At 34.7% G+C, this 14,479-nt stretch overlaps 1 pseudogene across 1 annotated transcript in view; it reads left to right on the forward strand.

Annotated features, from left to right (window-relative positions):
- Positions 1 to 14,479, forward strand: part of LOC143241817 (cAMP and cAMP-inhibited cGMP 3',5'-cyclic phosphodiesterase 10A-like) — an 86,506-nt pseudogene that overhangs the window by 47,179 nt on the left and 24,848 nt on the right. The window contains exons 4-10 of the transcript XR_013022287.1: positions 1,633 to 1,788; positions 3,396 to 3,433; positions 4,037 to 4,197; positions 8,048 to 8,085; positions 10,565 to 10,667; positions 13,222 to 13,315; positions 14,354 to 14,412. The product of XR_013022287.1 is annotated as a cAMP and cAMP-inhibited cGMP 3',5'-cyclic phosphodiesterase 10A-like (transcript). The remainder of the gene's footprint in view (positions 1 to 1,632; positions 1,789 to 3,395; positions 3,434 to 4,036; positions 4,198 to 8,047; positions 8,086 to 10,564; positions 10,668 to 13,221; positions 13,316 to 14,353; positions 14,413 to 14,479) is intronic.

Below are 14,479 nucleotides of genomic sequence, written 5' to 3' on the forward strand. Positions count from 1 at the left end.
TCGCCATGACAACCATTGGACTTTCATTACGGCGATAACGTCATTTGGATCGAATCAAGGTATAATATTAAATAAATGAAACTTGATTGATTATTTTAGTTCATACCTAATGTTTTTATAAGCTGCAAAACAGAAATACAAAGTTTCACACGTCACTTCCTGCACGACAAACCTAGACCTAAAATATCTATTTTTTAATTATTTGTTTTGGATTATGCTTAAAGCTACACGAGGGCTATCTGCGCTAGCCGTCCCTAATGTAGTGGTATAAGACTAGAGGGAAGCGGCTATTCATCACGACACACCGCCAGTTTTTGGGCTACTCTTTTATCAACAAATAGTGTGATTGACCGTAAGATTATAACTCCAACACACGAGCATGTTTGATGTAACGGAGGATTCGAACCCGCGACCCTTAGATTACGAGTCGAGCACCTTAACCACCTGGCCACGCCCGGTTTATCCTGTTTTGTTTAATTATTTCATTCTACAAGTTATTACTTTATGGTTTGTTTGAAACACGCCCACAACTTCAGTTGTGTCTGAAAGTGTATTTTAACCTCAATAGCACATTACGCCCTTCGGATGGACCGGACTTAACAACTGTGGTATTGAGTATTACGAAATAAATATGATAAGATTTTTATTGTTGTAGATTAATAAAATCTTGCAGATTTGTTATTTATTAAATAAAAAAGCAAATATCATAAGATACATGATTGTGCCTATCTTATTATTGTGGGGAGAGATCAACACATAACGTGTTATTGAACATCCAAATTATTATTATTGTGGGGAGAGATCAACACATAACGTGTTATTGAACATCTAAATTATTATTATTGTGGGGAGAGATCAACACATAACGTGTTATTGAACATCCAAATTATTATTATTGTGGGGAGAGATCAACACATAACGTGTTATTGAACATCCAAATTATTATTATTGTGGGGAGAGATCAACACATAACGTGTTATTGAACATCCAAATTATTATTATTGTGGGGAGAGATCAACACATAACGTGTTATTGAACATCCAAATTATTATTATTGTGGGGAGAGATCAACACATAACGTGTTATTGAACATCCAAATTATTATTATTGTGGGGAGAGATCAACACATAACGTGTTATTGAACATCCAAATTATTATTATTGTGGGGAGAGATCAACACATAACGTGTTATTGAAGATCTAAATTATTATTATTGTGGGGAGAGATCAACACATAACGTGTTATTGAAGATTAAATTATTATTATTGTGGGGAGAGATCAACACATAACACGTGTTATTGAACATCCAAATTATTATTATTGTGGGGAGAGATCAACACATAACGTGTTATTGAACATCCAAATTATTATTATTGTGGTCAGTACTTAACTTATTATGGTGGACAGGAGTCGCCACCTCACTTGTGCACGACGGTAGGATAGAATTTCTCTACAGTGTTGGTGTTGTTGTCTGGGTTGTTCCTACTTTAGGCATCGAATCTCGGTTTTTTTGCGTTATAAACCCTGAAACTTATTGGGGGTAAGGGTTGATTCTGTACAAATATTATAGCACTTGACGACTTTGAAACCGTGATACGTGGTATCCATGATTAATAGAAACACTCTGTACAGGTTTGAACCCTGAGAAGGTAACAAATTTTCTTCGTGAAAATATCGATTTTCTTGAAGAATACGTCATCAACAATGTTGGCTTGGAACTTCTAGAAAGATGGATGATCCGAGGGGTTCAGAAGTCTCGTAACAGGTCACAGTCTGTGGAAGTTAACGGTAACGTCATTTGTTTGTTTTATACACTTGAATAACAAAGAAAATAAATAATAACTCGTAAGAAAATGTTAGTCGCTCGACCTGGGCAAACTTTATAATAAAATGATGTAAATACTGCTAGTATTAACATGAAAACTGTTTTATTAGTTCATGTTTCGAAGTTCGACTAAGTTACAATAAATAATGTTGTCACACAAGGTTAGCTCTGCTATCAGCTAAAACAATATATGTTCTGGACGAGCTACAAACTAATGTTTTGAGTAGTGTGTCTGCAGTAGTGTGTTTGAGACGAATTGTAAATTCTAGATTTGTACATTGTGTGTTTAGGACAAATTATAAACTAGAGATATAAACAATGTGTGTTTGAGACGAATTGTAAATTCTAGATTTGTACATTGTATGTTTAGGACAAATTATAAACTAGAGATATAAACAATGTGCGTTTGAGACGAATTGTAAATTCTAGATTTGTACATTGTGTGTTTAGGACAAATTATAAACTAGAGATATAAACAATGTGTGTTTGAGACGAATTGTAAATTCTAGATTTGTACATTGTATGTTTAGGACAAATTATAAACTAGAGATATAAACAATGTGTGTTTGAGACGAATTGTAAATTCTAGATTTGTACATTGTGTGTTTAGGACAAATTATAAACTAGAGATATAAACAATGTGTGTTTGAGACGAATTGTAAATTCTAGATTTGTACATTGTGTGTTTAGGACAAATTATAAACTAGAGATATAAACAATGTGTGTTTGAGACGAATTGTAAATTCTAGATTTGTACATTGTGTGTTTAGGACAAATTATAAACTAGAGATATAAACAATGTGTGTTTGAGACGAATTGTAAATTCTAGATTTGCACATTGTGTGTTTAGGACAAATTATAAACTAGAGATATAAACAATGTGTGTTTGAGACGAATTGTAAATTCTAGATTTGTACATTGTATGTTTAGGACAAATTATAAACTAGAGATATAAACAATGTGCGTTTGAGACGAATTGTAAATTCTAGATTTGTACATTGTGTGTTTAGGACAAATTATAAACTAGAGATATAAACAATGTGTGTTTGAGACGAATTGTAAATTCTAGATTTGTACATTGTATGTTTAGGACAAATTATAAACTAGAGATATAAACAATGTGTGTTTGAGACGAATTGTAAATTCTAGATTTGTACATTGTGTGTTTAGGACAAATTATAAACTAGAGATATAAACAATGTGTGTTTGAGACGAATTGTAAATTCTAGATTTGTACATTGTGTGTTTAGGACAAATTATAAACTAGAGATATAAACAATGTGTGTTTGAGACGAATTGTAAATTCTAGATTTGTACATTGTGTGTTTAGGACAAATTATAAACTAGAGATATAAACAATGTGTGTTTGAGACGAATTGTAAATTCTAGATTTGCACATTGTGTGTTTAGGACAAATTATAAACTAGAGATATAAACAATGTGTGTTTGAGACGAATTGTAAATTCTAGATTTGCACATTGTGTGTTTAGGACAAATTATAAACTAGAGATATAAACAATGTGTGTTTGAGACGAATTGTAAATTCTATATTTATACATTGTGTGTTTAGGACGAACTGAACGGAAGACTAGCCTGTCTCGCTGGAAGGTAAGTATTTATTTCTTATATTATAACATAGATAACAAGAATTAATGATAGTTTAAACAGTTTATTTATTAAAGTTATTCGTGTGTTTTCGTACTTGTGCTGTACTTTCTTGGAGGTAGAAATTAAAATAACATTTCGTGAGAAGTCAAGTTTGAAGAAATTAAATTATGATAAAGAAAGAATAGAAAATAAAGAAAACTACATTATGATAAAGAATAAAGCTGTCATTTATTCAGATGGTTAAAGAAAGGTATAGAAATAGAGTATATTTATCAAAGACAAACTTTCTTTTGTCAGGTATAATTAAAGAAAACGAGTATCTAGTAGTAAAATAAATTATATATTTGACACCTGTCCATTAATGTGAATTAGTTTATTGTTTCTCTTGTGCAACTGAAAAACTTGTTTTTTGTCAGTTTGAAAGGAAAGAAACTGGCGAGTCTACACGTAAGGAACGGGGTGTATACACGTAGACGGAGGTTTCAGATTACAAATTTTGTAATTTGAAAATTACTGGTTTAAGTCTCGGGGTGAATAGTTTAACTTCCTTCTAGTTTCGAGTCATTGTAGTCCGACAAGGTGTTTTTGTTTTCTTCCTTCTAGTTTTGTGTCCATGCAGACAAAGGAAGATGCTCCAGGACCTGACCACAAGTCTTTATACGAGTCCAAACATGATGCACGTTCTTTCTGAGCTCGTGGCCACCATTGCCTCTGCCGTGAATGTGGAATGCTGGAACCTTTACCTATTCGACAGGGGAACTCAGGTATGGACTGCTGTAACTAGTTCTTTTGTTTCTTTAACCATAGTGGGAAGTGGTAGGATTTTTCGGATGTAGAGTTAGGGCTAAGAGTCATGAGTATAGGTGGAGCTGATATTTAGTGTAATCATAATCTTAGGATCTGTGGTAGGGGATAACCATTGAAATCTTAATTAAGAATTTTTAATTAATTAAGAAAATTGTTTTAGTTAATGAATCAATATAATTAGCAGTTATTACCCAAACAACCTTGGAAAATACCCATTGAATATAATTACTTAACAGAGAAATCGATAATAAAATGGTTTAAAAGTAGCTTAGTTTTACTGAGATTAAGTTTCGTGCACTTAGTTATTTCGTCGTAATTTTTGTCTGTAATTAAAAGAGAGATTACGTGATTGGTTTATAAGTACAAGAGAGCTTACCTGATTGGTTTATAAGTACAAGAGGGTTTACCTGTAAAGACAAGAGAAGTTAGAGGACGGACTTATAAATACACTGGTCTGATATAATTTTTTTTTTTACGTAATAAATATTACACTTAAGTGATTAATTATTTTTATTTGTCAATAACCAATTATTCATTGATAATTTATTTTTATGATTCGGACAGACTATGTCATATTATGTTTTTTATAGGAAAATAATGGAGACTTTAGTTTTTGTTCGGCTTATAAAACGAGCATATTTTGTGAATAACTCATGTAATTTTATCCTTATGAGTGTCCGAAGTGATAAAAAAAATTATATTTGTGTACCTGTTGTTTGTGGATGTATGAATGACGACAAGTTCTACTTTCATAACAACCAAAATAGAAATTATATTCTAGAATACTTCAACAGTATTGGCAGTTCGATGATTTATTAGCCCACACGTTCTTAGCTTTGATAACAAAACGATAAGTTAATGGTTTCAACAAATCTCACATAATTACATAGAAACGAACTCAGATCAAACGTGACTCAGTAGTTAACGAACCTGTAAAAACTAAAACAAGTAATAATAAGATGTTATTTAATGTTGGTCATGGCTTCCTTAAATTTTGTTCGTTTGGTGTTATGAGCAAAACTACAGAATGGACCGTCTGTGTTTTGTCCATCACGGGTATTGAAACCCAGTTCTTCGCGTAAAAAAAAACAAAAAACGCTGAGCAACCGGACGTTACAGTAAGGATGGTCAAAGTCCATCTGTTTGATTAGGGTAACACAAGGTATTACGGTGGGTGTCGTTTACCATCTAGTCTGAGGACTTACGAAGGTTGGAAATTGGAGTTCAGTACTCATGGTGGGCACGGCGCACGTCACTCATTATGTTGCTATGCCATTAACAAAAGAAATAACTTCCCTTCTAGTCTGTCCCGCCAGTGGCTGAGCGGTAAGTGTGATGAGTTATGACGCTAAAAATCAGGATTCGATACCCGTGGTTGACACAGCACAAATAGCTCATTGTGTGCCTGTGAACTTAACAAGAATAAATAAACTTCATTATTGTTTAGAATGTCAAAGGTCGAAACGTTGTTCGCTGCTCCACGTAAAAAAAATTTTCTCAACCCAAATGAGCCGTTTTTACATAAATATTTTTCTATGCAAGTGGGTTTTCTCGACATAACTGTTTATTTTTGTTTGTCCTAAAATGGTTGAGCAGTAAGCCTTGGGCTTATGACGCTCAAACTCGGGATTTGATACTCGTGATGGATACAGCACAGTTATTTCCATTATGTAACTATATGTTAAACAAAAATAAACGAATAGTACTTGTTATTTATCAGTTCCCAAGGTTAGAGTTTGGTATTGCACGAGACAAGCCGTATTACGAAAACGTAAGATAACGGCTTATCATTCCGACTGGTACGTGATTGTAGACAAGCTTGTCCACTGGTGTTCTGATGTCTCTTACAGTATGTTAATGAGTGGCAGTACTTGAGATAAGTATATAAGGCGTTTGAAAAGTCAAGAGAACGAAACTCTGTAGTTATCTCTGTTGACGAGAGTATTTTTTTAATTTTTTTAGGGTTAACGGAAACAATGAATTTTTTCTATTGCAAGTTTCTTTCGATTTTAGACACGTTATAAACGAATCAGTGTAAACAACACGACAACAAAAACCATATTTTACAAACAAGATACAAGTTGTTTGTTATGTTGCTACAAAGTTAATGAATGAATCCTTCAGATAATACACAGAGACACGAAAAGATTCTAACAAAGTTGTTTGTGTAGACGTCATCAAAGAACAGTAGTTACCTTTCATTGTAGATAAACAAAACTCAAACAGCTGCACAGAAACAAAGACTTAATACGAAATTACGATCAGTAATTATGGTTTAATTATTAATGGTTATGTATCACCACCACCAGTCCCCACCACCATCCGGTTTTGACGTCTGTTATGCGTATACAAAAATATAACAAACCACAAAGACACCAGTTTAACATTCAACTTTCACTCTAAGACTGATTGTTAAAACTCTGGGACTTGTCAGTATTCATTCATGTTGACCCTACATCAGTGTTGTTAAGTTGACCTAATGTCAGTATCCATTCACGTTGAACAGACGTTAGTGTCCATTTATGTTGATCCTACGTCAGTGTTGTTATGTTGACCTCATGTCAGTAGCCATTCATGTTGATCAGACGTTAGTGTCCATTTATGTCGACCCTACATTAGTATTGTTATGTTGACCCTACATCAGTGTTGTTATGTTGACCCAACATCAGTATTGTTATGTTGACCCTACATCAGTGTTGTTATGTTGACCCCGTGTCAGTAGCCATTCATGTTGACCCTACATCAGTGTTGTTATGTTGACCTCATGTCAGTACCAATTCATGTTGACCACATATTAGTGTCCATTTATGCTCGCTTTCACCATACAAAAAAAAGACCTGTCGTTAAGAATAACCCTAATTTCCATTAAATCAAAATGTTTAAACATTTGTCACTCAACTGGTAAAGTTCGCTAAGCTGAATGAACTTTGGTTAAAAAACTTGTTACGCTGGCTTGTTTTTTTTTTTTTAATGTTCCTGTAAAACTATACTATGGTTATAAATGCTGGCCGTACCCGATAGACTAGAAGGAAGGCAACAACATCCATCGTCACATGTTGGACTATTCTTTTCTTGCCCAATAGAAGAATTTTACTGTCAATCCAAAAACACACCATGGCTTTAAAGTGTGAAGTCTATTTTTGCGACCATGGGACGTGAACCCTTAATTTTCAGATTCACAAGGCCACGCGAGTTACAGAATAATTTGACAATCTTACCAAAAACAGTGATCTCTTGTTAATACTAATCTGCACTACAGTAAAGCAATAATTTGTGAATTGTGATCGGGCGAGAACAGCTAACTAGATAGTGTGACGCTACATAGACGTAAAGTTCCTGGTTCGCGTCTCGTAACGTCAAATAAAAAATAACAAGTCCACTCATCATTTTGGAGCCGTGGGTGCGTTATAAGAGTTACGGTCAAACCCCATTTTTTGGTCTGACAAGAGAAGCCCGAATGTTGGCGACGAGTGGTGTTGACTACCTGCTTTCCGTCGGTTCAAAATTAAGGACAGCTGGTGGTTTTATGAGAAAATTAAGCAAACAAACAAATTTTCCACCCAATATTTACAACATAAGACAAGCTGCAAGGTTGGTAGTAGTCAATATTGGCTGAAAAATTTCATTTGCTACGCTAACGTTTAAATGTGCGTTTATCCGTTGTCACGGCCACTTCAGAACGTGACTATTGTAACACAGTTTGTTATACTTTATTTACAAACTGGAAGCTCTCTCGCGCTTTTACCCGCACAAATTTTATCACGTCACACAATAAATGGTTTTAGTTTTTATTTTTTCTTCTTCTAGGAACTGCATGGCTTCACTAAAGAAGACAACCGTCCAAAGTAAGTTTTTTTACAGAACTGTTACCGTTTTATAACTGTCATCTTTGTTCATACATTAGTAAGTGTAACACAGGGCCTTCTGAAAACTAAACCTCCGACTAGGGTTACAATAAAAGCAATACTTTTAACGATATGAACCATCTATAACTAAAGATAGCGAGGTGTTTAGGTGTTAACTGCCTAAAACACAAATGTGAAGCATTTATAAAGTAAAAGCTGTTCTCGTGACGTCACTTCCTGTCGACGGATCTCTGCTTCCTGTTAGGATTACATTAATGATAAAGAAACCCGAAAGAGTTGGTGTAAGAATTGTTGTTTTATATAAATTTTAATGCTCGAATATTCAGGATGTGTTAACCATACTCAATCCCATTATGATGTGTTAACCATACTCAATCCCATTATGATGTGTTAACCATACTCAATCCCATTATGATGTGTTAACCATACTCAATCCCATTATGATGTGTTAACCATACTCAATCCCATTATGATGTGTTAACCATCCTCAATCTCATTATGATATGTTAACCATACTCAATCCCATTATGATGTGTTAACCATACTCAATCCCATTATGATGTGTTAACCATACTCAATCCCATTATGATGTGTTAACCATCCTCAATCTCATTATGATATGTTAACCATACTCAATCCCATTATGATGTGTTAACCATACTCAATCCCGTTATGATGTGTTAACCATACTCAATCCCATTATGATGTGTTAACCATACTCAATCCCATTATGATGTGTTAACCATACTCAATCCCATTATGATGTGTTAACCATACTCAATCTCATTATGATGTGTTAACCATATTCAATCCCATTATGATGTGTTAACCATACTCAATCCTATTATGATGTGTTAACCATATTCAATCCCATTATGATGTGTTAACCATACGCAATCCTATTATGATGTGTTAACCATACTCAATCCCGTTATGATGTGTTAACCACGCTCAATCCCGTAATGATGTGTTAACCATACTCAATCCCGTTATGATGTGTTAACCACACTCAATCCTATTATGATGTGTTAACCATACTCAATCCTATTATGATGTGTTAACCATACTCAATCCCGTTATGATGTGTTAACCATACTCAATCCCGTTATGATGTGTTAACCATACTCAATCCCGTTATGATGTGTTAACCATACTCAATCCCGTTATGATATGTTAACCATACTCTATCGCATTATGATGTGTTAACCATACTCAATTCCATTATGATGTGTTAACCATACTCAATCCCGTTATGATGTGTTAACCATACTCAATCCCGTTATGATATGTTAACCATACTCAATCCCGTTATGATGTGTTAACCATACTCAATCCCGTTATGATATGTTAACCATACTCAATCCCATTATGATGTGTTAACCATACTCAATCCCATTATGATGTGTTAACCATACGCAATCCCGTTATGATGTGTTAACCATACTCAATCCCATTATGATATGTTAACCATACGCAATCCCGTTATGATGTGTTAACCATACTCAATCCCGTTATGATATGTTAACCATACTCAATCCTGTTATAATGTGTTAACCACACTCAATCCTGTTATGATATGTTAACCACACTCAATCCCATTATGATGTGTTAACCATACTCAATCCCGTTATGATATGTTAACCACACTCAATCCCATTATGATGTGTTAACCATACTCAATCCCATTATGATGTGTTAACCATACGCAATCCCATTATGATGTGTTAACCATACTCAATCCCATTATGATGTGTTAACCATACTCAATCCCATTATGATGTGTTAACCATACTCAATCTCATTATGATATGTTAACCACACTCAATCCCATTATGATGTGTTAACCATACTCAATCCCGTTATGATATGTTAACCACACTCAATCCTGTTATGATATGTTAACCACACTCAATCCCATTATGATGTGTTAACCATACTCAATCCCGTTATGATATGTTGACCATACTCAATCCCGTTATGATATGTTAACCACACTCAATCCTGTTATAATATGTTAACCACACTCAATCCCATTATGATGTGTTAACCATACTCAATCCCGTTATGATATGTTGACCATACTCAATCCCGTTATGATATGTTAACCACACTCAATCCTGTTATGATATGTTAACCACACTCAATCCCATTATGATGTGTTAACCATACTCAATCCCGTTATGATATGTTAACCATACTCAATCCCATTATGATATGTTAACCATACTCAATCCCATTATGATATGTTAACCACACTCAATCCCATTATGATGTGTTAACCATACTCAATCCCGTTATGATATGTTAACCACACCCAATCCCGTTATGATATGTTAACCACACTCAATCTCATTATGATAAAACATTTGATATCAGTTATTTGTCTTTATAACTTATGATAGTATTAAAGTGAAACATTTCATATCAGTTATTTCCTAACATTCAGTTAATTATGCAGCTCTGAAGGCACAGTTCGTAAAATCTCCATCCACGCGGAAAACAACATCACAGCTTTTGTGGCGAGAAACTCAGAGCCAGTAAGAATAGCCATTGGAGAACCGGTGAGAAATACGTGAAAACTATGATAAATATAGTTATTTAGTATTATATTTATGTTTAGTTCTTTTCTCACTATAACCAACGCATAGTAACGACAATACATCTTATTATACGTACCTGTATGTTTCCAACAACAACAATACCTCTAATTATACGTACCTGTATTTTTATAGCAACAACAATACATCTAATTATACGTACCGGTATTTTTATAGCAACAACAATACATCTAATTATACGTACCGGTATTTTTATAGCAACAACAATACATCTAATTGTACGTACCTGTATCTCTATAGCAACGACAATACCTCTAATTATACGTACCGGTATTTTTATAGCAACGACAATACATGTAATTATACGTACCTGTATCTATATAGCAACGACAATACATCTAATTATACGTACCTGTATCTCTACAGCAACAACAATACCTCTAATTATACGTACATGTATCTCTATAGCAACAACAATACATATTATTATATGTACCTGTATATCTGTAGCAACAATACATATTATTATATGTACCTGTATATCTGTAGCAACAACAATACATATTATTATACGTACCTGTATCTATATAACATTTATTATAGCTATATATTTAATTTTAACGTCTCTCTGTTTCAGTAATACAGTAGTAACGCATTGTTATATAATAGTTTTACTAGGTGCAGTACCGCCCCCTGGCCGGAAGTTATGTAAATTCATGATCGACTAAAGGTTATTTCAGCACATGAAAAGTTGTTTCTCTTATATGTAATTGCTAAAAAACTGTAAAACACAAAATGCGAAACCATAAATTTATTTATTTATGTATCTTCGCATGGACCTAACAAACGTTCATTCTAGATTTTGTGAAGATCCATCAACAGGGGGCGAAGTAGTAGGAAAGCAGCAAAAATCTCATAAAAACTGCAAAACGCAAAATTGGAAGTTCATATGTACCCCGAATAAACCTAATGAACATCCACAACCTGTAAAGTAGTTACATGGACGTAAAACAGTCCGTACTATTACATTTATATAGATAACAGTCAACAGACGGTACTATTATACTTATATATATCAGATTGTAGATTTCTGTAAATGAGATGCAATGTTTGGTATTGTATCTAGAAGGTTCGGTTGGTTTGTTATTTAACGACATTTCTATATACGTATCTCAAAGAAAGGCTTTTGGGTGAAATAGATTAAGAACAAGTCCAGCTGTTTGTGTTTTTATTTAATTTTTCTCTATTATTTTCAACAATTTAATTAATATTGTCTTTTCTTGAGCCTTATGTATATATAAATTATTACGAATGCAATCGCACATGCATAAAACGACCAGAGCACCCTCTAGTGATTTAGAAATATGAAGTAAAATTAATATTTCAAAACCAGCGAAGAATTAGAAACGAACAGGTATAATATTTGTAATAAATAACAATTCAAAATGTAAATATATTTTACCACATTTTAAATTTACTACCTTTCTTTGTCGAACCAAGGAAAGAGGATGACGTAATTTATTTCTCCAGTAAACAAATTATTATATTTTCCGTGATTACTTGGTTAACGTAATACAGTGGCCCAGCATGGCCAGGTGGTTAAGGCACTCGACTCGTAATCTGAGGGTCGCAGATTTGAGTCTCCGTCGCACCAAACATGCTAGCCCTTTCAGTCGCGGAGGCGTTATAAAGTTACGACCAATCCCACTATTCTTTGGTAAAAGAGTTGTCCAAGAGTTGATGGTGGGTGGTGATGACTAGCTGCCTTCCCTCTATCCTACACTGTTAAATTGGGGAGGGCTAGCGCAGATAGCCTTCGTGTAGCTTTGCGCGAAATTCAAAACAAACAAACATAATACATTCGGCAGAGTCTATTGCTGCGCATGCGTCCTGCTGCCTTTTTTAACGTCACTACGCTCTTATGTTTTGTTTATTTACTTGTCTTGAATTTTGCGCAAAGCTACACGAGGGCTATCTGCGCCAGCCGTTCCCAATTTAGCAGAGTAAGACTCGAGGAAAGGCTGATAGTCATCACCACCCACCGTCAACTCTTGGCTACTCTTTACCAACGAATAATGAAATTGTCCGTCACATTATAATGCCCACACCGCTGAAAGGGCGGGCATGTTTGGTGTGACAGAAATTCTAACTCGCGACCCTCAGATTATGAGTCGAGTGCCTTTACCACCTGGCCATGCCGGGCCTGCTGTTATGGTAATCGTCTTCGTTCACATAATCTGGTAGTAAAAATGGAATATTTTAAAGCCACGTGAATGATTAGCAATTACGTAATAAGATTAAGTATGAAACTCTAGAAATTCTATTTTTTGAATAAACGCAAAACCCATTTCTGTGATTAGTAAATAAATGTAGTTTAAAAACATCGTTTACCATATGACCAGTTCATTTTTACCACTGTAATAGCGCACATGTTTTTACATTGTTGTAAAAGCATCAGTTTTTTTTTTTTAAGTGGATAAATAAAAGCTAGTCGTCTAAATCCATTAAATACTTCAAGTTATTAATTTTGGTTTCATTGAATCTCGACTCTCTGTAGGATCCTAGATTTCCAGATGGCGCGATGGTCGACCCGGATTCGGCAGCTTTCATCTTAGCACATCCCATTCAACAACCAGACGGGGAATTAACAGGTGATTAAAACCACTTCTATAAGCTGTGGCTGTTGATTTGTGAGGTCACGAGTTCACGTTTAACCAGGTGTTTTAACCTAAAAAAATTAAATTCAGTTATCCACCTTTACAGTTTTAACTTACCAGCAAAAACCGAAACTCTAATTTAACACTTGTTTTTAGTTTCAGTCAGTTTGGTAATTCGACAAAATGTGCGCGTAGTGTATTAACAGAGTAAAGTAACTTACGTCATAATGCGCACGTGCTGAATATGTTTTAATGTGTAGAAAGAAAAATAGAATAATAACATTTGCACTGCTCGCGATATCCATAAATACAAGTTGGCCCCGGCTTGGCCAGGTGTTTGGGCTGTTTGATTCTGAACGTCTCAGGTTCGAATCTTCATCCCACTTAACATGCTCGCCTTTTCAGGCTTGGAGGCGTTATAATGGCACGATCAATCTCACTATTCCTTGATAAAATAGCAGCCCAAGAGTTGACGGTGAGCGGTGATGACTAGCTGCCTTCCCTTTGTCTCACACTGCTAAATTAGGAACGACTAGCACAGATAGCCTTCGTGTAGCTTTACGTGAAATTCAAAGACCAACAAGCTAGATACATGTCGACCATCTTCTGGATTCATTACTTTCTCGATCTGGCGAGAACCATTTTAATGAAGGGCCACTGACCTATGAACAATGACCTTCGAAGCGTGATATGTATAAAATAGTTGTAGTGCAATTTTAAAATGCGTTTTGCGCATGCTCCGACGCTAGCCTGCTATTGGCCATTAGCTAAAGGTTATAACTTAAAATGAATTTTTGACCAATCGTATAACTCATCAAAAACAAATAGAATCGAAGTAAGAAAAATTATCTCACACAACACAATATTAGTTAATAATTGTAATTTTCTCGTATTATGTGAGATCTAACGGTAAGTGAGAGGTCGCCACCTTTGTCAGAACTCTATATCCAGAGCTTTGAATCGAGCCAGGGATTTGTTTCCTTCGTTTGAATTAACAAACAATAATTACGATTATTTCTTCATTTCAAACAGGGGTTCTCGAATTATACCGGAATTCTGAAGAAGGACCGTTCCACGAGGAAGACGAGGAGGTAATAACAGGTGTTTATCATTAGCCACAGATCCGTTGTTTGATCCATACAGTTGCTATGTAACCAT

The sequence above is a fragment of the Tachypleus tridentatus genome, unplaced genomic scaffold (genome assembly GCF_004210375.1).
Source record: "Tachypleus tridentatus isolate NWPU-2018 unplaced genomic scaffold, ASM421037v1 Hic_cluster_1, whole genome shotgun sequence".
In the NCBI taxonomy this organism is placed as follows: Eukaryota; Metazoa; Arthropoda; class Merostomata; order Xiphosura; family Limulidae; genus Tachypleus; species Tachypleus tridentatus.